Source organism: Diceros bicornis, chromosome 5, assembly GCF_020826845.1.
Source record: "Diceros bicornis minor isolate mBicDic1 chromosome 5, mDicBic1.mat.cur, whole genome shotgun sequence".
NCBI lineage: Eukaryota > Metazoa > Chordata > Mammalia > Perissodactyla > Rhinocerotidae > Diceros > Diceros bicornis.
The window spans coordinates 47832488-47860314 of NC_080744.1; the positions used below are offsets into that span (position 1 = coordinate 47832488).

The 27827-nt window shown below is 40.3% G+C and overlaps 1 protein-coding gene across 1 annotated transcript in view; it reads left to right on the forward strand.

The window, feature by feature from the left end:
• The first annotated feature begins 1808 nt into the window (after window positions 1-1808).
• The window catches only part of TMOD3 (tropomodulin 3), a 72098-nt gene continuing 46079 nt past the window's right edge, over window positions 1809-27827 (forward strand). Inside the window, exon 1 of the mRNA XM_058541584.1 lies at window positions 1809-1962. The gene's annotated coding sequence lies outside the window, so the exon portion shown is untranslated. The remainder of the gene's footprint in view (window positions 1963-27827) is intronic.

The following is a 27827-nucleotide window of genomic DNA, read 5'->3' on the forward strand; positions in this document are numbered from 1 at the left end:
GCCTAAAAAGCAAAGCAAAAGAAGCCATATTGCAGAGGAAAGTCCTTCTTAAAACAAACCATTTCTGGATGGCCATGGTCCTCTGTTCTGCTTGCTCAGGAACTCCGTTCTGTCAGTTTCCCCAAGAGTGATGCCCCAGAGGTATAGCAGGAATTCACAAGAGACTTGCTGGTAGGCCAGAATACCTATATATTAATTGATAATAAAATATAGAACTATCAAATGAATCCAGATATGCATCTCCTCCAGTTAGAGTACCATCCTCCTGGATTGTGTTAGAGAATTTTTTTCATGTACCACGGACATGGTCACAGATTATCTCACTTTAAAGAATTTGATGATATTTAGGAGAAACATTAGTCTGATCAACAGTGGAAAGCACACTAGAATTTGAGTGAGGGTACCTAGCTTTATTTCTGGATCTCCAATACTGGCTGCGTGACCTCGTGTAAATTACTTAACTTTTCTGAGTCTTAGTTTTCTCATCTGTAGAAATGGAGGATAGTAATATATTCTCTGTAGGGTTACTTTGAGGATTGGATGAGACATTATAAATGAAGTGTTGGCACAATGCTTGGTGTGGATTAAGTACTCAATAAATATTAGTTGAACCTGAATTCTGTAGGTAATTGCTCTCAGAAAGCTGTTATCTCAAAGAATATTTGAGAAATTGATTCACGCTAAGATGCTATAGAAAATAAGATGCAATGACCACAAGATTTAATGTTGATGGTCTTCTAAGAGTATTTGCAATTTAGGAGGGTTTTTTTTTTCTTAAAAACTCCAAATCATCAGTGATCTTCATTGTTGGGATTAGTGGGTGCCAGTTGCTTGAAATTCCCGAGGGTTTACCTAGAGTGCTCCCTGCTCTGAGGGGAAGAAATAGATGCCAGGAGAGGTTTAACCATTAGTCGGCTCCCACACTGGGTGTAGCTGGAATGTACCTCAAGCAGGAACTTCAGTCCTCTTCCTGGCTGCATTTTTGAAAGAAGGTGTATCAAAGCTGAGCATTATCCCTGGGCATGGTTTACCCCTGAAGAGAAGGCCAGGAAAATTCCCAGTGACTGACTAAATGAATGAGTGGAAGGCAATCGCTGCTCCCTCTCCTCAGGGCCCTGCACAAAAGTCAGCCATCGAACTGTCCTCTGAGGTATTCCCATTCTCTTCATCCTCCCCTGCAGACTACCCATCTGTCCCAGTCCCCTTCTTTGAGCAGCGCCTGCCCACATTAGCCCAGCTCCGCCGCTTGGTGTTGAGCTTGAAGCTGGAATGGAAGGATGGGATGGAGCCGAAACTGCCGGGGAATATAAGGGCTATCGCTGCGACATCATCCCTGGTTGCATGCCTAAGGAAATCACTAGGGTCACCATGCCTTTGAGGTGACATCCACCTGATTTATGCCCCTCTTGGCCTTAGCCTATATTTGCTTACTTTTCGATGGCTTTTCTTGATAAGTTTAAAGGGCTTGATGTCATGTTCTCGCATTAGCAACCAAGGGTACAATACAAGCCCTGCCTCGTATGCCTTTTTAGTGAAAGTCAAAGTAAAGAGGAAATCTATACCAAAGAGCTTCTAGCTACTGTTTATAGCTCCCACAGGGTGAGGATAAATATTTCCGCGAGTAGAGAGCGTGATCTCAGGCTGGAGTAAGTCTTGGTATCCGCAGCTGCTTCCAAAGTCCTGCAGATTGTAAAGACCAGGGTCTTCGCTGAGCTTCGCCCTCCTCACTCGAACTACAACTCCCAGGATGCTCTGCGACCTGGGAGTGCGCACGCGCGTCGGTGGCGGAGGGGGAACCAGCCGCACAGACAGCGCCGTCGAGTTGGGGGAACTGCTGGCGGGTGGATCCGGCAACTCCCTGGGAGGCAGGCGCGGGCAGACGAGCGGGTGCTGGGAACCGAGCGGCAGGCAATCCACGCGGGTCTGTGAAGCAGGTCGGGGACCCCAGCAGGCGCCAGTCAGGTAAGCCCAGCCCGGTGCTTTCCAGGAAGTCCGTCTGCGGGCGCGGGCAGGGAGTCGCACCGGCCATGGTGGCTGAGGAGGGAAAGGTTGCTGTCTTCCAGCCGCCCGGCTCCGGTCTCCTTCCCTCCTGGTCCCTCCCGGGGAGCGAGGGGACGCTGGGGGCTGCCTCGGGGCGAGCGGGCCCGGATGGGGGTCCGTGGGGCGCGCTGGGCGTCGCCCGCCGTGGAGGCGCGCGAACCCCGAGTCGCTGATGAATCACTACGGGGCCCGGCCTCCTCGGGTTCGGGACCGGCCCCTTCCCCTCCCGCCGGAGCCCGCGCCCGCCGCGGCCGTGCGAGCTCGCCCTGCCTACCCGCGCTTTCCACCGCACCGAGGCGCAGCCGGGACACGATCGTCTAAAGGGTTTTTTCACCACGACTTCTTCAAAGACTTCTGCTTGTTGAAAATTGGAAAGGAGAAAAACAAAAACAAAAAACCTTAGGGGCACACTCTTTTTTTTTTTTTTTAATTGAAATCTGGCTTGTCTTGCATTCGCCGTTTTTATCTTTCTGCCCTGTCTTAGAATAAATTCCTGGCTCCCGTGCAGCACAGCTGGATCCGGCTGTGAAGTTTTGTGTGCTGGTTTGTTTTGAGGACGTGACTGGGTCGTTTTATTTTTGCTAACAGAGCTTGTGTGTTTCCTCTGCAAGCCTGCATTCTGATTACAAGCAAATGGGAAACAGCCGCAGATTTATTTATTTATTTTTTATGTTTAGTTAAGAATCGCATTTCCAACTTGCCCTTGGCCTCTCTTAAAACCAAAAGTCGTCTGGTAATGAACAGTGCAGTAAAACTTATCCCAGGAGGTCATACTTGAACAGGAAACAAGCCTGTGGAGATTTAAGTTGGTTATGTGCGGTCTCCCTTAGTTTGTAACATTTTCATGCAGCTGGTGTTTCTTTTTCTGAGAATCCTACAGATTAATTTTTCGGCAGATTAAGTTGATTAATTAATTGGCCTGTCAAAAAAAAATCTTAGGCTTAGAAAAATTGTTTTGTCCAGCCTCATTTACCTTTGCCAGTCTCTTCTTCCTCGTGCTTGGCACCTTTTTACCCTCTCATTTCTTTAAGAGCCCACAATCGTTCTACTGTAATACTTAGAATACTCTTTATAATGTATTCCTACAAAAGGAACAAAAAGGGAATTAAAATGTGAGATCCAATATATTCTAACACTTTTAGCTTGCTTACTTTTGAACCTCTCAGGATTTCTAGTTTGCTCATGTTTAAAAAGAGGTTATTGGACCAGATGACCCTGAGATTATTCCAGCCATAAATATCTATGATTTTTAAAATTCATTTATTTTATTCATTTAGGAAATGTTGGCCATATTTGTCGTTCCTAGCCCTGTGCTAGGCATAAAGGAACAAAAATGATTTTCTGAGGATGTTACTGACCTAATGCTCAATTTCCTTTAATCATATTTTTATGATTAATTCCAAAGTTTTGTGGTATACCTTCTAGGCCAAATTACTCTGTAATTAATAACTTCACCTAAAGTTAAATAGGTACAGGCCAAATCCCCCGTTACAATGATTGGTTTCACCCTAATGAGATTTTTAAAGCCTCAGCTCCTGGTCCATTTAAATAAAACATAGTTTTAGCACAACAGAAAGTACTTGAATGCTGTACGGTGATGCTTCTCAAACTTCAACACGCAGAGATCACCCAGGATCTTGTAGGTTTGAAGTGGGGCCCCAGAATCTGCAAGTCACATAGGGAATGCTGTAATTGCTATGGGAGACCACACTTTGAATATCAAGGGTTCGGAGATGTTTTAAGGTGTTTATAATGACAGTTTAAAGACTGGTGCTGATAGCTGTGATATTAGATGCATAGTGATGGCTTTTTCCAGCTCTCAGTTTTTAAAGATAATTCTGTTCACTCTAACAAAAATAATTGCTTTCACAACAAGTTTTTCTGTTCTTTTCTTTTTTCTCCTCTTTCTTTCCTTTCTCCTTTCTCTTTGCTGTTTCCTCTCAGCTTTTTTATTTCTTGTCCTCTTCCACCTCAGTTGTTTTCATTCACATTTAGTCAGTAATTCAGCATGTGTTTTATCCCATCCTGCACGAGGCACTGTCTTAGGCTCGTGGTGAACACGGACATACAAGACATGGTTTCTGTCTGGGAGCTTACCCTCTCTGAGATAAGGCGTGTGTACTTCTTTATAGTTCACAGCACTGCAAGAACCATCTGAGGGAATACAAACGTGCAGCAGGAGTTCAGAGGGAGAGGTCTTTTACAGTTGTGGAGATGGGAAACGAATGAAGTCATGTTTTTCCCACTCACTGGTCATTTCTGTCCCCCCAGGCTATACTCTCTATTCTGTTTGAGTGTATATGACATATCTACATAGAATACCGTACAATTTTGTAAATTTATTTATTTGGAACCTGGGGTGAGCTGGGTATATGAAAATCAGTCAGATCTGAGCAGTATCATAGGGAGGGTAAGAGGTGGTGGGGATAAAATGTACCTAGATAGAGACCAACAGAGGGAGGAGACAAGGTGAAGAGGAAGGAAGACAGAGGAGGACCTAGCAAAACAGTAGGAGAAAAGGGCTCAGGTTTTCAGGCGTCAGTTTGATGTACACTGCTTTTGTTATTTTGGCTGTGTTATCATCTTTTAGAGATCAAATTAGCTGGAAAACTATTCTTCATGCTTTTCAATTTCTCTTAAATTTAAATATCTATCGGCTCACTCTTGATTAAAATAGTTGAGGAGGACTTTATTCTCTAGGCTGTAATAGTGGCTAAAGCACTATCCTCCTCCTGTCATGACCTGCCTTGCTGACATTTGATTTACGTGCCTTACTTATTCTTGTTTTATCTCAGATTCTCTAAAATCACAACTATAAAATCATATTGAGGGGAAAATGGTATAGAAAACGGAAAATTCTACTGGACCTCTAACAGTCTGTTAGGTACATATTAAAATCGTGAAGAATCAAACTCAATGGTATTTATGAAAAATTAAACATGAACACATATGCTTATATCTGTCTACCTGTGTCTATAATCCATTAGGTTATTTACAGTAATGAAGGACTACAGATCTGAATAATCCAAAGTGGCGAATAATTGAAAATGTATGTGTGGTATTCTAGAATTTCATTTGAAACAAAATCATTAACCTATGTCTTGAAGCAGAGTGCTACTTTGTATTTTTTTATTGAGGTATAATTAACATTCAGTGAAATGCACATATCTTAAGTGTCCAGTTCAAAGAGTTCTGGCAATTTTATATACTATAACTTCTACCAACAGGATAGACAACATTTTTATCATCATAGTAAGTTCCCTCATATCCCTGTCCAGCCATTTATTTCCCTCACCCACCCTCCTCCAAAGGCAGCCACTTTCTGACTCCATAGTTCGGACATCGTAGATTTGTTTTGCCTCGTCTTGCACTTGACATAAATGGAATCGTACAGTAGTATGTGCTTTTTAGTGTCTGGCTTCTTTTGTGTAACAGTGTTTTTGAGATTCCTCTGTGTTGTTTATAGCAGTGGTTTGTTCTTTTTTTATTTGTACAAAGTATTCCATTGTATGAATATGCTTCAATTTGTTTATCTGTTTTCCTCTTAATGGATATTTGGGTTATTTTCAGGTTTGGGCTATTAGGAATATGGTTGTTATGAACATTCTTTTACAAGTCTCTTGTGGATATATGTTTTCCTTTCTCTTGATAAATATCTAGGAGTGGAATTACTGAGTCATAGGGTAGATGTATGTTTAACTTTATTAAAAAACAGCAAAACAGTTCTCCAAAGTGGTTTATATATGAGTTCCAGTTGCTTCATGTTTTTAATGTTGCCAAATTTCAGTTCTGTCAGCCTTTTTTATCTTAGCAGCACTAGAGGATGTAAAATGGTACCTCATTATGGTTTTAATTTGCATTTTCCTGATGACTAAAGGTGTTGAATGCTTTATCTTGTGCTAATTGGCTATACTGTATCTTCTTTTATGAGTATCTATTCAAGACTTTTGCCTGTTTTTCCTTTGAGTGGTTCATCATTTTACTGCTATTTATAGGAGTTCTTTATAAATTCTGATACAAGTCTTTTGTCAGATATATGTGTTGGCAATATTTTTTACCCAGTCTGTGGCTTTTCTGTTTATTTTCTTAATGATGTTGTGATGAGCAGAAATTTTTAATTTTTATGAAGTCCATGTATTAATTTTTTATTTTATGGTGTTTTTTATCCCAGTCCTCAGGGTTGCAAAGATATTCTGTTTTCTTCTAAAAGCTTTCTTGTTCTAAGTTTTCCATTTAGGTCTGTGATCCATTTCAGATTAATTTTTGTGCTATGGGAGGTAGGGGTTTAGGTTCATTTTCCGTCCATGCAGCTATCTAGTTGTTTCAGCAACATAGGTTAAAACAACTTTCCTTTCTGGGTTAGAATGATTGGCATCTTAGTTGAAAATCAACTGAGCTACTTTGTATTTTAGTTGTGCTTGTATTGTCAGTTTCTTAAGCACCCAGCCTGGGTCTCTAACAAAAAACAAAAAAACTTGTGTGCACCTGTTTCAGACTGCAGCTAAGCTTGGTCCTGGCCTGGTTACCGCATTTCCTGATGGAGGAATGCTAATCATGAATTTGAATTTTAAATGGCTTTTCTGTGGATTGAGTTAATGAAGGCAACCTCGTTTCAGTAGCAATTGCACCCTGCCCGTAAGCCGGGCAGATTTTGGGGAGAAGGAAGAAGATTCCAGCCTGGAGAGATCACCTAGGACTCTGTTAGAGCAAGCTATAGACACCTTCATATTGTCTTGTTTATTGCCTTGGTCAAAATAGATGTAAATATCTATAACCTTTGAGTTTTAGTTTCCATCTTCTGCTACACTACTCCAGTCCAATCCTTTGTGACACACAATTCCTGAATTAGTCATGGAACAATTTCTAAGGAGACGAGTTGGTTATTTTTTCTTGCAGATTTTATTGGCTGATAACACAATAAAATGATAATATTATCTTTAAAAGAACGTCACCTCATCCGTATTACATAGTCTGATGTAACTATTTTAATTTTTCCTCATTTTCTTCCAGGGTTTGTTCATCCACATACATATCTTTATACGGTTGTAATCATAGTGTACGTGTTCTTTTCTGTTCAGACAGTGAGTGGTACCCGGTGAACGCTGTCTCCCATATGTGGGTCACCCTTGTTAGGAAAGACAAATAAGGCTGGAGACAGAGGAGAGACCACTAGGGGATTAGCAGTGGGAAATCTTGAATCTAAAGCTTAATTAAAATGGAATCAGAACAAAGTTAAGATTTTCAAAGACAGAGTTGCCCTTCTGTGGACATGCAGGACAACTTTGGTTTCCTTATTCTCTCTCTTTAATGCATAACCACTTTATTGAAATATAATTCACATACCATATGATTCACCCATTTAAAGTGTACAAGTCAATGGATTTTAGTATATTCACAGAGTTGTGCAACCGTCACCACAATGCATTTTAGAACATTTTCATCACACCAGAAAGAAACCCCTTATCTATTAGCAGTGGCTACCCCCCTCCCCCAACCCCCCCCCCACCCTAGGCAACCAGTAATCTGCTTTCTTTCTTTATGAATTTGCCTATTCTGGACATTTCATATAAATGGAATCATACAGTATGTAGTCTTTTGTGACTGGCTCCTTTCACCTTTTACTCTTAATAGTTTGTTTTGAGAGTCACTGAAATACAGGCAAGGTTCCTCCACAGCTGTACACACCTTCTGACCTGTAAAGATATACACTCCCTCAGGGACATATGCTCTAACACCTACGCCCACTCACTAAGGAAGGAGCACAAACACACCAAGACAAACTCACCTACTGAGGTGACTGCCCCACAGAGATAACCCTTTACAAACAGACAGCTTCCTATCTGGGCATATCTAAGCACTGATATCCCTACAAGTACGTACACATCCTGAAGCGGGTGTGAGAAAATGGGTGAAAATGTGGTGAGCTGGGAGAAGACGAGGACTGAGTGGACAAGAGTGAGTGAGAGTGTGATGGCAAGTTGAATTTATTTAAAGTGTGTTCTCCTGGTGTTTAAAACACTTCCTAGAGCTTTTGGTTAAATTTTTTTAACCAGTAGCAATTGGCTGATATTTATATATTATTTAATATGCATATAGACTTGTAGGTAAGATTGTTGTACTTCCTTAGCCTATTGCATAGCAGTCGCTTTGAGCAGGATTTTTTTTTTTTTTTGAGGAAGGCCGGCCCTGAGCTAACATCTGTTGCCAATCTTCCTCCTTTTTTCCTTTTTTCTCCCCAAAGCCCCAGTAGATAGTTGTATGTCTTAGTTGTACATCCTTCTAGTTGCTGTCTATGGGACGCCACCTCAGCATGGCTTGATGAGCAGTACGTAGGTCCGTGCCCAGGAACCAAACTGCCAAAGTGGAGGGCGCGAACTTAACCACTGTGCCACCGGGCTGGCCCCTGAGCAGGATGTTATTAATCATAATTATAAGGTAGGGGATTTCCATATGAAAAATCATAACCAACAAAAATATTTTGGTTCCCTGGATGTGGTGTTATCATTTTAATGAGGAGTCATTAAGGATATTTCCTTGATATGCATACGAGTGAAAAGAGAGGAGCCCCCTCAGATGTATACATTATAAGTCTGGCATCTATTCAGGCAGCCCTTACCCTGGGGCAAGCATGGCAAGATTTGATATATCCCAAGATTTATTTTTGTTCATGGTGGGCGATTATTAACCCAAGTTAGTATTCTTCAATAACTGTTTTGTTTTGTTTTGTTTCCTCTTCAGTGTGGCCCTGGGGTGCTGGACCTGCCTGGCTGGAGGATGGGAGTGGGTGGGTGGGGGTGGCATAGAGCGTGGGGAAGTAAGCTTAATTTGATTGCAAAATATCAGTAAGTATGTGATTATTTGAAAGTCAAGCCTCGCCCCTCTTTGTTTTTCCACTCTTTGTCCCTAAGATCTACAGTTTCTTGAAGAAAATTCCGGAACCATACACAGAAGTGTGTGGCAGATTGGCACATTTTCTCCTCTGCAAGGCCTTCAGTGCAGCTTGAACCTTCTCTAACCTTCCGTTAGTCATCAGCACACCCTCTACACCTGCCCCTCCTTTGCCACTTTTTTTTGAGCCCCCATTATTGCTCGCTCTTGTCAAAGGATCTCAAGTCCTACTCTCCAACAACATCTACTCTCCAGTGACATCAGGCGACATCCCAAGTGAACTCCGGTAGGGTTTGCTCTCCACCAGAGAATATTGCTTGTCACTGCCTTCAGCCCCTTAGCTTTCCCTCCTGCAGTAGCCTCTTTCCTTTCTACTTTTTCCCACTGCCCAAATCTTAGTTCTGACCTGTATCTCCTTTTGAGTAGGATACCAGGGAAGCCTGTTCAAAGAATTGTTGTTTGAACTGGTCCCTGAAAGATGTGAGAGGATTTGAACGTGAGAAAAGGGGGAAAAGGGTATTTCAGGTGTCCTGAGCGGTATGATGGAGGGCTAGAGGCATGGAGCTGTATTTACTTCTTGGCTGTAATCCCAGGTGTGTGAAGATCACTCCTTCCTCTTTACTCTCTTCCTCTCCTTTCCCTAGCTCCCTTCCCGACTCTCCCCCACCACCTTTAGCATGTACTTTGATCTCTTTGCTTGGTATATACTTCTCCTCCCCGCGATCTAGCTAAATCTGTCCTTCTCTGACCACCCACAGTGATCTCTGAACTTCTGCAGCACTAATTGCCAGTACCATTCTTTTGTCACTTAATTATATATTGCCTTGATTTTTTTTAAAAGAAATAGCTTTATGTGCATGTCTCATTTTCCCAAATAGAGTGTGTTAGTCAAGGTTCTTAGGTCTCAGGGAACACAGCCCACTTAAGCTAGCCAACGAGAAGGTATGGTGGCAGGGCTGGGAGTTGCAGGGGGTTGTTTTGGTAAGGCAACTGCCCTCTCTGAAATGAACTACAGCTAGACCCAGAGCAGGCACTTGAAAAGCCCCTGTTCTCCCTCCTCTGCCTACAGCTTGCGTGGACTCTCATCGGCTTCTTTCTATGCCTCTGCTCCATTCCAGGACATTAATTTGGATTTTTAAAAATACCATGCATTACAGTATTATCTATCTTGATTACTGAGTTTTTTGGCATTCCCTTAAATCTTGCACGTGAGGTAAGTGCCTCTCTCCCTCACCCGAACTCCAGCCCTGCTCCATTCTCTCCTTTATGGACTGGGTTTCTCTTGGCTTCTGCTTTCCCCTTAGCTTCAGCGCAAATGGGACTCTGGCTTGCTGTGATGCTGCCTCGAGACTGGATGATACATGATCTCTCAACTTAGGTTTTGTCTCCCAGCTTTCCAGATTCCTGGAGAATAATTGGATTTGATATATCCTGCTTAGGCTAGGGGTACCCCCTGAGCAAACATCAGTGAGGGCGTGGGCGTTGTTATGATTACTTAGGCTGCATACTTCACAGAGCCTGGGGTAAGGGTGGTCCCAGACAAGGGGGTTTAGGCTTGGTCATCCCCAAACATGCTTATTTTGGTACCAGAGGTCAGAGGAAAGTTACTGTTCTGTATCTTTTTTGTATCTGCGCTGCATCTAGCAGATTAACAGCTAAAAAGTAGGTATGTCTCTTATTTAGTATCTGTTTATTGCTCTGACTCTGACCATTTGACCATTAGAATTAACTTTTGGGCATAAGAGGCTAATCAGAGCAATATTTTTAATATTTAAAATAATTTACTAAAATTTGTTTTATCATTTGAAAGATTTCTAATTTTAGAGCAAATTAACAATTTTTTTAATGTTTTTCAAATTTATTTCCTAGTTCAGAGAGAATAGGGGAATAGAATATGGATAATCAGTTAAACAAAAAGTGGTACTAGGTCAAGCCAGCCCTGATGGCCTGGTGCTTAAAGTGTGGCAGGCTCTGCTTCAGTGGTCGGGGTTCTGTTCCTGGCGCAGAACCACACCACTCGTCTGTCAGTAGCCATGCTGAGGCGGCTCACATAGGAGAACTAGAAGGACCTACAACTAGAGTATACAACTGTGTACTGAGGCTTTAGGAATTAAAAAAAAAGAGGGGAAGATTGCCAACAAATGTTAGCTCAGGGCGAATCTTTCCCAGCGAAAAAAAAAAATAAAAGTGGTAATTGGTCTAGACTGCCTCTGCCTCTGCCCTCAGCCCAATTAGGATATGGTAAAATCAGGTATTCCCATCCTTGATCTTAAAGCTTACTGATCCATACATTTATTTAGTATGCAGTATGTTGCAGGCACTATGTTGGGCTGATAATATAAAAATAAGTGCCTGCCCTCAAAGTGTTCACAGCCTATGGAGAAGATAGATATTTACACAACTGATTATAATACAGTGAGACAAATGATAGAAGTGTGGGCAAAGTGGTGACTTAACACCTCTCTTCTACTGTTCTCTTTGTGTACATCCATCTCTCACTTTTTTATATTCTCTTTTTTAGTCTTCATCTCTCGGGGCCAGCCCGGTGGTGCAAGCGGTTAAGTGTGCGCGCTCCACTGTGGCAGCCCGGGGTTCGCTGGTTTGGATCCCGGGCGTGCACCGACCCACCACTTGTCAAGCCATGCTGTGGCGGCGTCCCATATAAAGTAGAGGAAGATGGGCTAGGATGTTAGCTCAGGACCAGTCTTCCTCAGCAAAAAAAAAAAGAAGAGGAGGATTGGCAGATGTTAGCTCAGAGCCGATCTTCCTCACACACACGAAAAATAGTCTTCATCTCTCTCACCCAATCTCTGCAGTTAATTGTCTGCGTTATATGGATCACAGTATAGTAATATCTCATTTACTTAGTATGAGCTAATGAAGTATTTCTTAAAAATGAAGTTTGAAGATAATGATAATGAATTTATTCGTTGATAATGATAATAATGAATTTATCATAATCATTATTCATTTAATGAATTAATATATCAGCCCCATAAGATAGGTACTGTTATTATTCTCATTTTACAGATGAGAAAACTAGAGGGATGAAAGATAGTTCACTGAAATCTTTGTGAGAAGATTGAAATCTTTTTTTTTTTTTAACGCTATTTTAAATTTCATTTTTTGTAAAAGGTATTATAGTTTTTCTTGGCCTTCTTAAATGGAGTCTTCCGAACTTAATGTAACCTGGATGATTTGGAGGATATAGAAGTTAGCCTTCACTGTGTGCCTCAGGTGTGCTGTGCTGTTGACTTGCCTGCTGAGGTTGTGGCAGTTCATAGGCTGTTGGGAATTGCGTTCAGTTTGTCCCACACTTTTGTGTTTTAGTTACCTCGTAGTTTTTCCTTCTCTTGCCTCCAGCTGTGGCTTTTTGTTGCCCGTTACTTTCGCTTCACTAATTCACTTCTGTTAATGTGTAGTGTGTAGTAACATCAAAGTAAAAACATGGTAGGAAGTGAGTGTTTTATAGAAGTAGTGTGATGTAGTGTAAAAAGCATGAATTTTAGGGGCCGGCCCGGTGGCGCAAGCGGTTAAGTGCGCGCGCTCCGCTGCGGCGGCCCGGGGTTCGCTGGTTCGGATCCCGGGCGCGCACCGACGCACTGCTTGGTAAGCCATGCTGTGGCGGCGTCCCATATAAAGTGGAGGAAGATAGGCACAGATGTTAGCCCAGGGCCGTCTTCCTCAGCAAAAAAAAGAGGAGGATTGGCGGATGTTAGCTCAGGGCTGATCTCCTCACAAAAAAAAAAAAAGCATGAATTTTAGCATCAGGTTCAAATCTCAGATCTACTGTTGAGAAAGAAGTTATATATCCTTAGGCAGGTTCTTTATCCTCTCTGAACCTCAGTTTCTTCATCTATGAAATGAGATAGTAATGTTTTGCAGAGTTAAATGAGGAGATATGTGGTAAAGTACCTGGCATATTACAGATATGCAAATAAAAATGGATTCCTTTCTTTTTCTCTTCATTATATTGGAATATGGCATGTGATCGCTGTTAATCTTGAGAAACTCAGGTAAATGAAAGAAATGTGTTTATAAGATGTAAGATATAGATAGCTTTATTCTATCACTTAAAAATAATAGTTTACAGTGGGTGTCGTAAGTGTTAATTTTAGAACTATTATCCTGAACTCCTGTTTTGGGTCCTTATACTAAACTCTCAGCAGCCTCCTTCCTTCTCTGCCTTAAATTAAGTGGCATTTTACTTCCGTGTGGCTCTCTTGATTTCCCTTGTTTGCTAATAAAGGAAGAAGGTCCTTTAGCCCTTGTTAAAGAACCTATGCCAAGGCAGACCTTACGACCCTGGGCAGTAAACCAAGCTTCTTGGCCAATAGCAATGATTTCTAAGACTTCCTTTCTTTCATCAGTTCTGCTTTTTTCAACTCTTACCAGTCTTAAATATTAATTTGTTTTTCTTTTCACTCCCACTCCCTTCCATTTCTCTTTTCCTAGAAACTATCCCCACTAGCCGTATGGTTCTCATTATTTCAGTAGATTTATATGGTTTGTTGTATGTGTATATGTATTTTTCAAAGGCTATATTTTGGTAGTTTTCATTATCATTTATAGAGAACTCTCCTGTCTTAATGTCATGAAAAATATTAGTTTTTGTACCAGAGGTTTTATGCCTTTTGTCTTGAAACTCCAATAAAAACCTGTGAATGCCCTCTCCTTACTGGACTGTCAGATGCTTTGCCACATGCAAATACTCCAGCTCAAGTCACCAAATTACCTTTTTTTTTTTTTAAAAAAGAAACAATTTTAGCGAGGCATAATTTACATACCATAAAATTCATCCATTTTGAGTGTACAATTCAATAATACCAAATAACCTATCAAAAACTTTTGTACACCTGAAGTTACACAATGTTATAAATCAATATGACCTCAATAAAATAATTGGGAAAAAAAAAAAAAAACTCTTCAGTGCTGTCTTTGGTCTGTAAGAGGATAGTCCTCTTGCCCTTTTCCCTTTTTGTTCCCAAGATCACTTATGGTGGGTTGTGTGGATGTTGCTCCTGGCTGCCACGTGGTTGCTTACAGGTACCTCATCTGTTGGTTATTCTTCAGTTATTCATTCTGGATATCGTAGTACTTCATTAAGAATGAGGTTCTCCATAGTTAGGTCACAGGGTCAAGGAGTAGTGGGGCAGTGCCATTTTCTTGAAGGATGGCTCCCCTTTCCCCAGCTGTTAACTGAGGGAACTCATTCTCTCTTCTTAGGTATTCTCCACTTGATGAGAATTATACCCTAACTCCAGGGCCTACCAAATCTCTTCGATTGGTTCTACATTCCTCACCTCCCCCTTGAGACATCAAGACACATTATGCAAATTATAAGCGTGTCTCTCTTCCAACATTTTAACTGCTTCTCCATGTTAGTCTGAAAATTAATTTAATTGCTATAGTGAAGCTTGTTATGTCCCCAGGCCCCTGAAATTGATTAGAGTACAACCAGTGGTATCCCTAAAAGTCACAAGTATGCTGTTTCCCTGAAGGTGTGTATGAAATGCCTTCACCTTGTAAGAGTGAGGCATGGTCCACTGGGGAGCATGCATTCACATCAGTCAGGGCACCAGACATCTGAATCAATGACAAGTCTTGGGGCTACATGATGTGGTGCACCCTGAGCATTGTTAACCTTCAGAGGAGAAAGGTACTAAGTAGGGTTCCAGGAGCTAGGAAGGACTTTGGAGAGGATGGACTTGAGCTAGTCTTTGAAGGATGTGCAGAGTTTGGATAGGATAGTTAAGTGAAATTTGGGGCTGGGGTAGGGAGGATTGTGGAAGAGAAGTGCACGCCGTTGTAGGAAACAAATGAGGCAAAGAGGTGAAGGTGAACTTAGGATATTTGTGAGACCCTGAGGAAGCCAGCTTGATTAGAGTGGAGGATTCCTAGTAATTCTTAGCGAAAGTAGGAAGGAGGAGTTTTATCAAAATCACCTGAGAAACTGTCAAAATACAAACACTGACAAATAAGAAAAACTTCTAAGCAAAGGAATGAATGTTAAAAGCACTGTTTCAGGAAGCATAATCAGATGACTATAAGCAAGATCATTAGAGCAGGAAAACGAGCTTAGAGCAGGCAAGGAGTTTGCTTGACCCTGGGAGACAGGGCTTGGCAAAGCAACGTTTTTACTTTATGAGGCTCCAGAAATTTCTCTGGATACTGGAACCTTTCCTGGGAAAGGACAGGGCCCAGAGACGCAAGGCTTTGAAGGCCTGCACAGAACTTCAGGAAAATTAAAGTTGTTTCTCCTGATGTTTCCTTGGGGAAAAGGAAAAAACATCCCCAAACTGGCCCTAATCCCAGCTTTAGAGTTTCAATATGTACGGCCTTTGGTTCCAAGCTGTGAAACTTGAGAGGGTATATAATTGTATATCTTTTTAAATGATTTTTACTATTAATCTCATAGATTGTTAGTTTTTTTTAAATTAATGTTCTGAAAGTCTTTTAATAGAATTCTTTGATGGCTAATGCTTGTTGTTTTGCTTTTCCACCAAAGCACTTTTTGCTTTACCCGGGTATGGCATGCATAATTCAAAAGTCAGAGACAATATTTGTTACTGTTTTTTCATACACAGCATCAAAATGCAACAAACGATTGAGTTGTTCTTTAAAAATAAAATAAATGCATCTGATACAAAATTCAAAAGGGACCACTGGATGTATAGTGAACACCGAGTGGACACTCTCCCTGTATCTTCAGCTCTCCAGTTTATCTCTGGTTCTTGTGGATCCTTCCAGAGTTATTCCCAAGGTTGGGTGATCCTAGACTTATAGATTTGGAAGGACCTTGGGGGTCATTTGTTAACCTTTACGGTATCTTGTGGTAACAGAGAAAATTGGGCCAGATTTGAGGAATGGACAAGGATGAATAATAGGGTTGGATGATCCCTCTAAAGTTCCTTGGAATATCACCATCTGAAACTAAAGCCTTTATGAAGGCTGTTTCCGAAAAGCCTCTCTCCTAAATTCCAAATCTATTTTCTTTGTTCTAAAGTCTTTTTTCTAATATCTTCCAGTATTGTCCTATTCTTAAGTGTCTTGGTTTTAAAATTTAATTAAAAGAGAGACAATAGTTAGATACTTTAAAATTTATTTTAAAAAGAGAAAATGAAATAACATGGCAGAAATGAATGTGCTACTTTAGTATTTTTACTGTATTAATAAAGTTTATATTTAATTTTGTGATTAAAACTTTTTTGCATTCATTCATATGGTTTATGATGCATTGGAAATTTATGTTTTCATAGAAACATGTCTAATTTTATGGGAAAATAGGAGATGATCTGCAGAAATTTGCTTTATTCGATGACTTGACAGGAAAGCATTATTAATATGGTCATTCCACTTTAACTTTTTTTTTTCTCTAGTACTTAACAACACTGGCCCATGTTTGACTTCATCATTTACTTTTTTCGTTGTTTAATCTATCTGTTCTGGTTTTTCAAGTCACTTTCCTGAAGTATTTTACTTTATTGTTTTTGTGCTTATCTAGCATGATTCAGCTTTCATATTTTTCCTTTCTACTTGTACATTGTTCATCTTGGCAGTGATGAGGGCAAGCTACTATTTTTTCCCAAGGTTGGGTTAAACAGCGTTTCCTTAAGATCATAGACTATCAGAGCTAGAAGAGACCTGAGGCACTGAGCCCAGGGATAACGCAAACAGGCTTTATCCTTTTGCCCCCTCACTTCTCATCTACTGGTAGTGGCTGCCTAAGGACTGAGGGGGAACCTACAACTCACTGGGGAGAAGGCTGTTTGATTTGCAGTGTCTGTCGGAGGTGGAGGAGTCATTGTCAGAACCAGTGCCATATTTTGGCTATTCCTGTTCTAGCCCAGGAAACTGAGAAGTGGAGTGACTTGCTCTGAGTCACAGAGCCCTTAAGTCCATAGGTTTACTGACCTCCAGTTCAATGCTAGGAGCTCAGTGCTAGGCTTTTTCTTCCTGAGAATTTTGGTGTTCCTTCTGGATTTTGTTTGTTTTATCCTCCTTGAGTGATAATTGAATTCTATTAGATACTTAAGTTCGTCACAGTTTGTCATATCTTTGGGAAAGACTCAGAAGTATTCATCAGGCAGTCTAAAGATACAGAGGATTCTCCTTATTCTAGCAAAGAAAAGGGCTTGAGTTACATAGTCTAGCTAAATTGGGAACTTTCTTTTCATTTATTTTTAAGACTGAAGATTTTTCCATTAAATTTTAAAAACTTGTTACTATCTTATCCCCATTACAATCCAACCAGACCTACCCTCCCAAAAAAGGGGAAAAGTACAATTTTATTAGAAAGAATGAATTTTATTAGAAGAGAGATTGTTAGTTCGAAACAAAATCTGGTCTGAAAGGATTTAAACACTAGTAGAAGGAGACAGAGTAGGGAGATACTTTAAGAACTTTTCATTTTAGACATTTACCCACTGTACTGTTTGACGTTTTGGCCAACATCAGGCATTATTTTGCACTTACAAATGCAAATAACACAATATACAACACAAATAACAGTAGTACCTATACACTGTGTGTATGTTAGTATTTATTTTTTGATCACCGATTTGGGAATCTTCCTATAAAAAATATCCTCTCTGACATTTTCCACATCTTTTGGAACTATTTTGGTGGTTTAAATTAGTTTTGGTGATCCCTTAGAGCACTTTCTCCCATGTTTTATCAAAACTTTACCTTTTTAAAGTCTCTAGAATGCTGAGACAGCTTTCATACAAAATATTCTGATGCCCTATTAATTGTTAATCAGTGGATCTGCAGGTATTGCTCAGGACAGTCATGGACATCTTCATCTAGGCACATTTTGTTGAGAGTAGTTGATTTCTCCCAGGATAGTTTCCTCATTGGGAGGTATATTTTTCTATATAAAATATAAATTTTCAGTTGAACAGTGATGTACTTCTTAATCTTTATTGTGGCACAATTGTTGATATATAGCATTGCTGGAGGATAGGCTTCTGCATACCCGTGGATATAAAAAGGGAGCAGAGAAAGGAAAGAAGAGACATCTCAGTGATGGATTCTTTTCAGTGCGCCACTTGGGCTGTACTCTTATGATGGAAAGTGGCAAAAGATTTACTTTTGCTCCATGCCCAACTTTGCTGGTCACCACTTTTGTAAATTGAGAGAGAGCAACAGTATATCAGAAGAAAATTAAAAGGATTAATTTGTACCTACATTTAACATTAAATCTACGATTGAGTATTACAGTCTCTGTGCCCTATTTGTGCCATATCTTTGATTCTTGTGATCTCTTAAATTCCAGTTTGAGAAACATTTTAAAGTGGGGAGAGAGAACAAGAATCTGTTCCATGCAATTTTCTCAAATTCTTTTCCTCTCATTTCCATGGTCCCTTTCCTCTCCCCATGTCCTACTCCTCTAGTCCAATGTCCCCTCCCCAGGGCAGTACATTAAACGTAATAGGCCCTTGATAAATGTATACAAATATATATTGATTTGAAGATGGGGAAATTGGTAAGGTTGAAAAAGGAGAGCTTTTCAGAATGAAGAAAAAAATGTGGTCTGAAGCCTAGGAAATTCAGAAGGGATGAAACTGAGGAAAGATATTATTGTTTACCTTTCGTTCACTGCATAAAATTCTACTTGTTATGAGCATGATTTCTTTTAGACCTAGCCTAGTTTATTTTAGGATTTTGTATATAGTTCAGTGCTTACTAACTTGGTGAATTAAGAAAATTCTTACAAGAGGAAGAATGAGTCAGAGCGATACTTCCCCTTGGGAGAGAAAGAGAAATAAAACTCTCAGATTAGTCTCTCCATTATATACTTGGGATGGATTCAGCATTTTGTTTGATGGCTGAGCACTGATAAGCTTTCCCTGCAAGCCACCTCATATTATATTTGGTTGTGTCCACAGTATGGCTGGTAGAGGGGTCTCTTAGGTTAATCAGCAGAGATAAAGAGCTCTATAACCTTATTACCCCAAGAGACTTGTTCATATGATGTCATTTCCATTTTAAGATTTTTTGAGTTTGCAACAACTTTTAGAAAAGCTTCAGCATTTCCTAGTCTACCCAATTTATTAAACAAACCAAAGAGAAGACTGAAAAACATTTGATACTGAGAAACTGGGTATGCTAAGGGTGTGGCTGTTGTGGGTTCATCTTTGGTACGCACAGAGTGGATTCTGCTCTGACCTTGCCTTGTGTCTCTGATGCTGCACCTCCACCAAGAAGAAAAAAAAAAAAGGAGGTGGGATAGGACTGGGAGCTGGTTTGGCTGCTTTGAGCCAGAAAAGGAAATGGGGTACTCACAGGGGAACCACAAAGTCTCTCAGTAGAATCTTGTTGAAAGATTGCTTTTGAAGTGGTATGAGTAACCCATGAAGTATTTTCTTGTAATAGTCACAGAAATGATCTGGCTGCTTTCTGCTCTAAGTTTGCCCTCAGGAACCTACTTCCAGTTAAATCTCTCCTTTGTTCTGGCCCTAACAAGCTTTTCTGGGCTGCCCTTAGACTTCAGACTTTATTTTATTTTCCTTATGCTTTTGAGATCTATAGATCTGATTTTTAAAAATTCAACGTGGCAGGGCCGGCCCCATGGCATAGTGGTTAGGTTTGGTGCATTCTGCTTCGGTGGCCCCGGGTTTGAGGGTTTGGATCCCCAGCAGGGACCTACACCACTCGTCAGTGACCCACATATAAAGTAGAGAAAGATTGGCACAGATGTTAGCACAGGGCTAATCTTCCTCAAGCAACAACAATAACAACAAAAATTCAACATGACATCAGTAGCAATGGTGGGAAAGACAGGGATACTTAGCTAATCTCACACTTGGGTTGACTAGTTTCCATGGAACTTGTAGAATAATCAACCATCATTTTCTCAAACTTCTCTGTGCAAAGCAGGTACCTCACTCAGATGTGCCCACATCTGGGTCAACCGTAGCATCCCAAGATCAACACAAAAATCATTATTTAATGTACTGTCTTTTAGGCTTCATTGTATAGAAGAGGCAGTGAACTGAACAGAAGGATGTATTTCACATCCAATTTATTTCCTTTAAAAAAAGTCTTATTTACTATAAAAGTAATACATATTATATACAACTAAAATAAAATGTTTTTCAGTTTTTAGAAGATCAATACTGTGTGCATGGTGCTTTGGATGTGGTGGACACTAAGTACATTTTTTGGTTATAATTAGTGTTATCTAGAATCATAAGCTCATAAAAAGGAAATGACCTTATGAAACGTTTAAAACTCCCTTGCAGTTGAGGAATCTGTTGCACACTATCCCTGACAGATATTCATACTCAGCCTCTAGCTTTAACAATGCAGGGAATAAATAGATGGCTTTCTTTGTTTCTCCTTCTCCTCAAACCAGCAGAGATGAAACTCAAGCCTAACATTAAATAAAGAGCATTTAGATGCTTTAAATGTTAAAATCTCCAGGCAGAGATAACTTATTTTAAAACTGTTTTCAGATTAATTCAGAAGCCAGGTCCAAACACCAAAGAGAAAAGAATATTGATTTGAATTTTTTTAACCAAAGCAAATTGAAGCAGATGCTTATGAAGTTATTGGATGGTGAACCATATCCAGTTCAAAAGATTACATGGTTATTTATCTAGAGGGAATATTTTGATCCTGACTACTATTATCTAATATGTATCAGCTTGAAATACATTTATTTAATAGTAAACGTATGTAATCACTTAAAGTTTTCTTTAGCATAAAAGAATGATGAGATTACCAATTTCTGAAACAAAAAGACTGGGCTGAATTTAATACTCACTATAATAAGGGAGAGCTATGCTGGTGTGGCACAGTCTCTATGAGCAGAGGAGACCAATTTCTTATAGAGAGTCTTTGGGAAGCATGGAATTCAGGGCCTGGCAAACTTTCTGAGGCCTTAGTGACATCATCTGTAGAAGCATGATGTTTGGATGAGTCTGTTGATTGATTGGCTGGCACTCAGGAGTGTTACTGGAGAGAGTCTGTTCCTAATTGGCTGACTTGCAGAAGTGAGAGACTGACAGTGACTGATGGGATGGCAAAGGCAAATTGTTGATCATTTTTTGATGACTACTTACTACTATCACTACAGAAAAATCAGTCTTTTCTAAGTTTGTGGAAACTTTAATTCTCAACATCAAATACATATAATTACTTCCACAAAGCAAGCATATATTTTAAAACTTTTTGAGGTATAACCTAGAGTAAAGGGAAAAAATCTTAAGTGGACAGCTTAATGAATTTTCTACGTATGTATATATCTGTGTGACTACCACCCAGTTTAAGATATAGCACATTGTCATCACCCCGGAATATTCTCTGGTGTTCCTACCTAGTCAATACCCCCCAATAGCTGTTCTGATTCCATGCCCATGGATTAGTTTTGCCTGTTCTTGAATTTCATGTACATGAAAACATATAGTATGTACTGTTTTATGTCTAGCTTTTTATAGTCCTTTCAACATGATGCAGGTGAGATTCATTCATGTTTTTGAACATATCAGTAGTTGCTCTTTATTACTATGTAGTATTCTATTTTATGCCTATACCACAATTCATTTGTGTATTATACTGGTAATGGACATTTGGGTCATTTCCACTCTGGGGATATTATGAATAAAGCTGCTGTGAACATTTTTGTGTGTCTTATTTTGTGAACATAATTATCTCAATGAAAACCTCAATTAGAAAGAATAAGATACTTCTGGTACTTTGGGAAGATAGACTATAGACTGTACAGGCATTGGAGTGGGAGCAGGGTCCCTTAGTCGAGAGGCTATTGCAATAGCCCAGTTAAGAGATGATGATGACTTGGACCAGCATGGAAGCAGTGGAGATGGTAAGACATGATGTTTTAAAGATAGAGCCAACAGGATTTGCTTGATGGCTCAGATGTAGAATGTGAGAGAAGTCAAATTAACTCCAAGATTTTTGACCTGAGCATCTAAAGGAATGGAGTTGCTGTTCATTAAATGGGAAGGACATGGCAAGAGCAGGTATGGGGAGAAAATTAGGAGTCTGTTTTGTGCATTAACATTTGAGATATCTGTTAACCATCCAAGTAGACATGTTACATAGGTAGTTAGTTTTAAGTCTGGAGTTGAGGAGAAAGGTCCAGATTAGAGTTTTAAATCCAAGAGTTGTCAATGTATGAGATCACCTAGGAAGTATAGAAAGAGAAGAACCTAAGTCCCGGGGGCACTCTGACATTTAAAGATCGGGAAGATGAGGAGGAACCAGCAGAGGAGAATGAGATGGGGCAGCTGGAGAGATAAGGGGGACCAAGAAAAACTAAGATCCCTAAGGCTAAGTGAGGAAAGTGTTTTAGATGAAAGGAGTGCTCTATTGTCAAATGCTGCTTCTGAGAGGTCTCATAGGATGAGGACTAAGAATAGACAGTCAGATTTGGCGCTGTGTAGGTCATTGCTGACAAGATCAGTTTGGGTGGAGTGAATGCTGGAGACAAAAGCCAGTTTGGAGAAGGTTTGAGAGAAAAAGAAGGAGAGGACGTGGGGTACTGAGTTTTTCTTTAAAGGAGTTTTGCTGTAAAGAGGAGCCAAGAAGTACGGTAGTGCCTGGAGGGAAATGTGAAGTCAAAGGAAAGTTTGCTTTTAATTTGGGAGCTATGTTACGGTCTATATGCTGATGGGCATGATGCCGTAGAGAAAAGGCACAATTACTGGAGCAGTCTTGTATAAATGAGCAGGGATGGGATCTGGTCATAAGAGGTAGGATTGGCCTTAGATAAGAGTCTGGATAGTTTATCTAGAAAAGCAAGAGAGTTGGTAGAGTATATGGGTACAGGCACAGTTTGGTTGGTAGAGGTAGCTTAGATGTCCTTTTATAATTGCTTCTATATTCTCGGTGAAATACTAAGATAAGATCTTCATCTGAGAGCAAAGCGTAAGAAATATTAAAGGTTTGAGGGAAAAGAAGAGGTAAATTAGTCAAATAAGAGAGTGGGAGATTGACTGGACTAGAGAAATGCAATTGGTTTACTAGGCAGCACTCGCAGAACTCAGAGACTAGGTATTGGAAGGGACAACTATGTGGATCTTGAAATCACTGTGATTGCTGGTTGCTGAATTCATGACCATCTCTTCTTCAGCAGTTTGACTGTAGGCATTGAAAATATTGCAAAGAAAATAAGTTAGAAACAGTAATTGTATAATATTTTTCTGAAGTTATGACAAGTTATTTGCTTGTTTTGCTTTTTAGACTCAGCTCTTTGCAAAAGATGATACCAGAAATGGTATTATCAAAGACACGTGCTTTGGTTCAGCCTGCAAATATATTAAAGGCCATAGCCAGCAGTTGTTTTAGTTAGTAATTTTTGATTGGTTTATTCTCTTGTGTAGTTAATTGGTTGTTATCAATGGGTTTGTTCAAGAATTGTCATATTAGAACAGTTGACTTTGTGAATCTCAAAACAAACCATTATGAAAACATTGAGAAACTTTTTTTTAATCAAATCTAGAAATATAAGTGGCATAGGACCATGTTTAGCTCTTCAGAAAAAAATAGGTCTGGAACAAAAAAATATTATTAAATACTAACAAATTAATGTAGGAGTCATTCCTTAGTGCATCTCTTGTCCTTGTCCCCTCACAACCAATCTGCGAACAAGTCCTTTTGGCTTTCCTTCCAAAATATATCACACGTTTATCCACTTCTCTCCATCTCCACAGCTACAACTGCAGGCAAAGACCCTACTGTTTCTCACCTAGATTGCTGCTGTTAGCACAGAGTCCTGTGAGAGCTCCTAGGGACCTTTAGGTCCTGGCTCAAAAGTCACCTTTTCAGAACAGTCTTTTTTAACCACTTCAAGTAACCTACCCGACCCTCAGCTGCCCCATAGCTTTGTCCTGGTTGTTTTCTTGTAGTATTTATTGCTATCTGATTTTATCTTGTTCCTTTGTCCATTGTTTTTTGTCTGTATGCCACCTTTAAAATAAATTAGAGCAAGGAACTGGTCTGTCTTGTATGCTGCTTATGAACAGGTCAATTCCTGGTATAGGAAATGTTCAAAAATATTTGTTGAATGAACAGTAAATATATTGGAAAACAAATATTCATCAGGAAGTCTTGAGATAGAAAAAAAATCTCTGATCTGGTGGGTCAGGTTGGTTCAGTAGCCTGGGGTCCTAGGAGAAGCCAGCAAGGAGAAGACACACAGTCTTGAGCCCCGCACATCTGAAGAGTGAGGCTTGGTGTCTCCTGAGGAGAAAATTCATTTCTTTACCCAAAAGAAAATCAAATTTCCATCAGGGCTTATATTTCATTTCAGAGGTCTGATGACTGATAATCAGATGTTTTTTTCTTTTGTTTTGTTGTAACTGGGGAAGATTAGATAGCAGAGGACTCTGAATATTGAGCCAGAACGGGTTGGCATTGAAGGAGGAAAAGGTGATTAATGCAGAGGCTGCAAAGGATTAGCAGAAATATCAAAGACTAATTATCAGTGCCTTGTTAGTTGCGCTAAAGGGAATAGAGTTAGAGAGCAAGAAGGACACTAGGTATGGGGGACTAGGGGAAGAGGGAACTACTAAAGAGGGGAAAAGGGAGACTGGGATGTGATCCAATTAAATCAAATTTGGCTTAACTATGTGCCACCAGGTACTGTCCCTGGTGATGGCAACCCAGTAAGGAATGAGATCTAGGAGAGAATCTCTGCTCTTCAGGGGGCTTATAGTGTCTAGCAAGGGAAACATACAAAAGATGACCTCTAATCCAGTGTCATTGTTGGTTTGACATGAGATAGAAGGTGTCTTTAGGAGTAGCTGGCCAGCCAACTCTTGGATAGGATTTCACATCCTCAGGTTTGCCTGGGCAGAGACCTGATTTCAATCCACCAGTAGGTGCCTAATCTCTTAAAAAGTGGCCCATACTAACCACATTCATAAAAGACTGGTACATGAGGCAAAATGTCGATTTGTTAATTTAAAGTGAGGAAAGCTATGTGAGTAGCCAAGTGTTAATTAGAAGATTACTTGGTGAGCATGGAGAAGAATAAGAGGAAGTAATTGGGTGACGTAAAGGTTGAGTGACATCAGACTTTGGTCACCTGATGCTTCTCCATACCAGGAGTGCACCTGCAGTGGGAACCAGCCAGTCACATCTGCTGGTCAGGACACCATGCCACTCTTGTGCTTAATGAATACGGCCAACTCTTGATGAACCCCATTTTCTTACACCTGTATGCTTACCGCCTTCTTTAGTTATGTCACCATCATTCTATAGTAGTTTGTTCTATCTGCTTCTTTGGGAAACATTCTTTTCCCATTGTGTGTTGATATTATCAGTTACACCCTTAAGTTTTGAAGGTACTAATATACAACTTGTGGTTGTAAGGGAGGTATGTACAAGGATTATGGCAACATAGATAAGGAAACCATTAATCTTGCCTAGGGGTGGGAATGGAGACCAGGGAATTTTTCAGGGAAGATACGTATGACATTTCACCTAAGCCTTGAAGAATGTATAGGGGCTTGACTGAGGACAGAGGTAGATGAGAAAGAATGCCTTCATTCTGGAGAAAGGAAACAATAAGCAAAGGAATAGAGACCTAAAAGTTTTTGCCCTATTTGGAGTATAGGCTGTGATGGGGAGCAGCTGGAGATAGTACTGAAAAGCTAGCTAGGATGAGGTTGTGAACTGCGTATCTCATGCTGAGGAATTTAGACTTTAGGGTCAGGGGTTGGGAAACTTTTTCTGTAAAGAGCCGGATAGTAAATATTTTAGGTTTTACAGACCATCTGATCTCTTGGATTTATTCAACTTTGCCATTGTAGCACAAAAGCAGCCATCAACAATACGTAAATGAATGAATGTGACTATGTTCCAGTGAAACATTATTTACAAAAGCAGGCAGCAGGCTGAATTTGGTCTGCTGACGCTGTGCTTTGCCTATCCCTGTTGTAGGTCATATGAGTCTCTGAAGGTTTTTGAACCAGAGAACAACAGGGTCACGTGTGTACATTAAAGAGAGAACAGATAAGTCTGAAGACGCTAAGCCTGCCTGTTGAAAGAGTGATGAAATGGGGGTTAACACCTTGTGTATTGAGGGAATATATCTCTGAATCATGTAATTCCAGTTTGTTTATTTGGTTTTTTAAAAATATAGTCAGTGTCAAGAACTTACTCTCTATAAAAAATGTGAATCTGGAAGAAAATAAGTGGAGATTGGTTAAATTGAGTAGAACAGTGTTTCTCAACCTTATGTAATTTATAGGGCCCTTTTAAAGGAAAAAAATTATTGTGGATCCTAGTGTTAACTGATGATTTTCACAAAACTAAATTGCTCTTGAATGGGAATATGGTGCTGACTGCTTCCGTGAAAGCTCTCTTTGAGGTCTGTGTGCCTGTCCTACCATCTGCCATGTGCAAACTTAACTCTCCCACCACTTTTCTATGTTTGAATCTCAGGGAAACGTTTGGTTACGTAGTGATTTGTCTCCATTTGTGCAAATGCATCTCTTAGGTATTAAGACTGCCTCTGTATTCGTTTAGAACAATTAAAGCACTTCTGCCCAGTGCTGGTGCAATGATAAATGTAAATGTAAACATGGCATCTGAAATCTCACAACAGTGCTTCATTTTAAGTGATCCAAAAGATCTAGAATATGGCTATTAATTTTTTTAAATTGTCCAATAGAAAGCTGAAATGTAAAACATCTCATGAAATGAGATGGCTGAGAATCTATCTGAAAGTTAGCAGGGTCCTGGAAGTCCAGTTTGAAAACTAAGGAGGATTCTGGGGCCGGCCCGGTGGCGCAAGCGGTTAAGTGCGCGCGCTCCGCTGCGGCGGCCCGGGGTTCGCTGGTTCGGGTCCTGGGCGTGCACCGACGCACTGCTTGGTAAGCCATGCTGTGGCGGCGTCCCATATAAAGTGGAGGAGGATGGGCACCGATGTTAGCCCAGGGCCGTCTTCCTCAGCAAAAAAGGAGGAGGATTGGCGGATGTTAGCTCAGGGCTGATCTCCTCACAAAAAAAAAAAAAAAAACTAAGGAGGATTCTAAAGATAAGTAATAAATGGAAAGGAGGTTGGTTAATGGAATGAAGGCTTTTGGCCCAGAATATTCCAGGAGTTTCCCGATGCCCTGAGTATAGTCTCTATTAACTGAAGTCCAGTGAAGCAGTGGCAGAGTGAAAAGGAAAGCATACCATGGCAACAGCCCGTAGACTTTGGGGACTATCTTAACAAAGTTCTTCAGCCTGTGAGTAGGACAAGATAGACTGCCACAGAGTGTTATGAGACCTAGTTGTCAGAACTTACGAAGTGAGCTCCTCCAGAGCAGTTGCACTCAAAGCCTACTTCCTGACCAGCCACATCAGCACCCCCTGGGAGCGTGTTAGAAATGCAAATTTTCAGCCCTGCCCCAGACTTAATCAGGAAACTGGGGGTGGGGCCCAGAAGTCAGTATCCCAACAAGCCCTCCAGGGCATTCTGGTTCACTCTAAAACTTGAAAACCACTGCTCTAGAAAGTGAATTAAGGATGAAGAAGTAAACAGTCTGATCATACCAAAATTTCAAATTAAATTTTTTTCTACTTCTTCCTTAAGGTTTGCCTGGCAAGCCTTATCTGGCAAAACTAAGTTTTGCTTATATACACACTTTTTTTTATGACTATGAGAGCATCATGCTTAAAAATCTATTCCTGTGCTGTGTAAATTATCTTTGTTACTTTTTATGAAGTATATTACATTAGCTTGGGGGTTAAGAAAAATTCCTGTGGACACAGTGTAGATTTAAAATACTTTTCTAGCACACTGTTTTCACCTCTTCACCATTCAGAATTTTTTCTACTTCCAGTAGACAGATGTCAAAGGACAAGCAAGAGAGAAGGACGTGTTATCCCTAGGACAGAAAGCACCACTTCCAGAGCTTCCCTTCCTAGGGAGTTTCTGA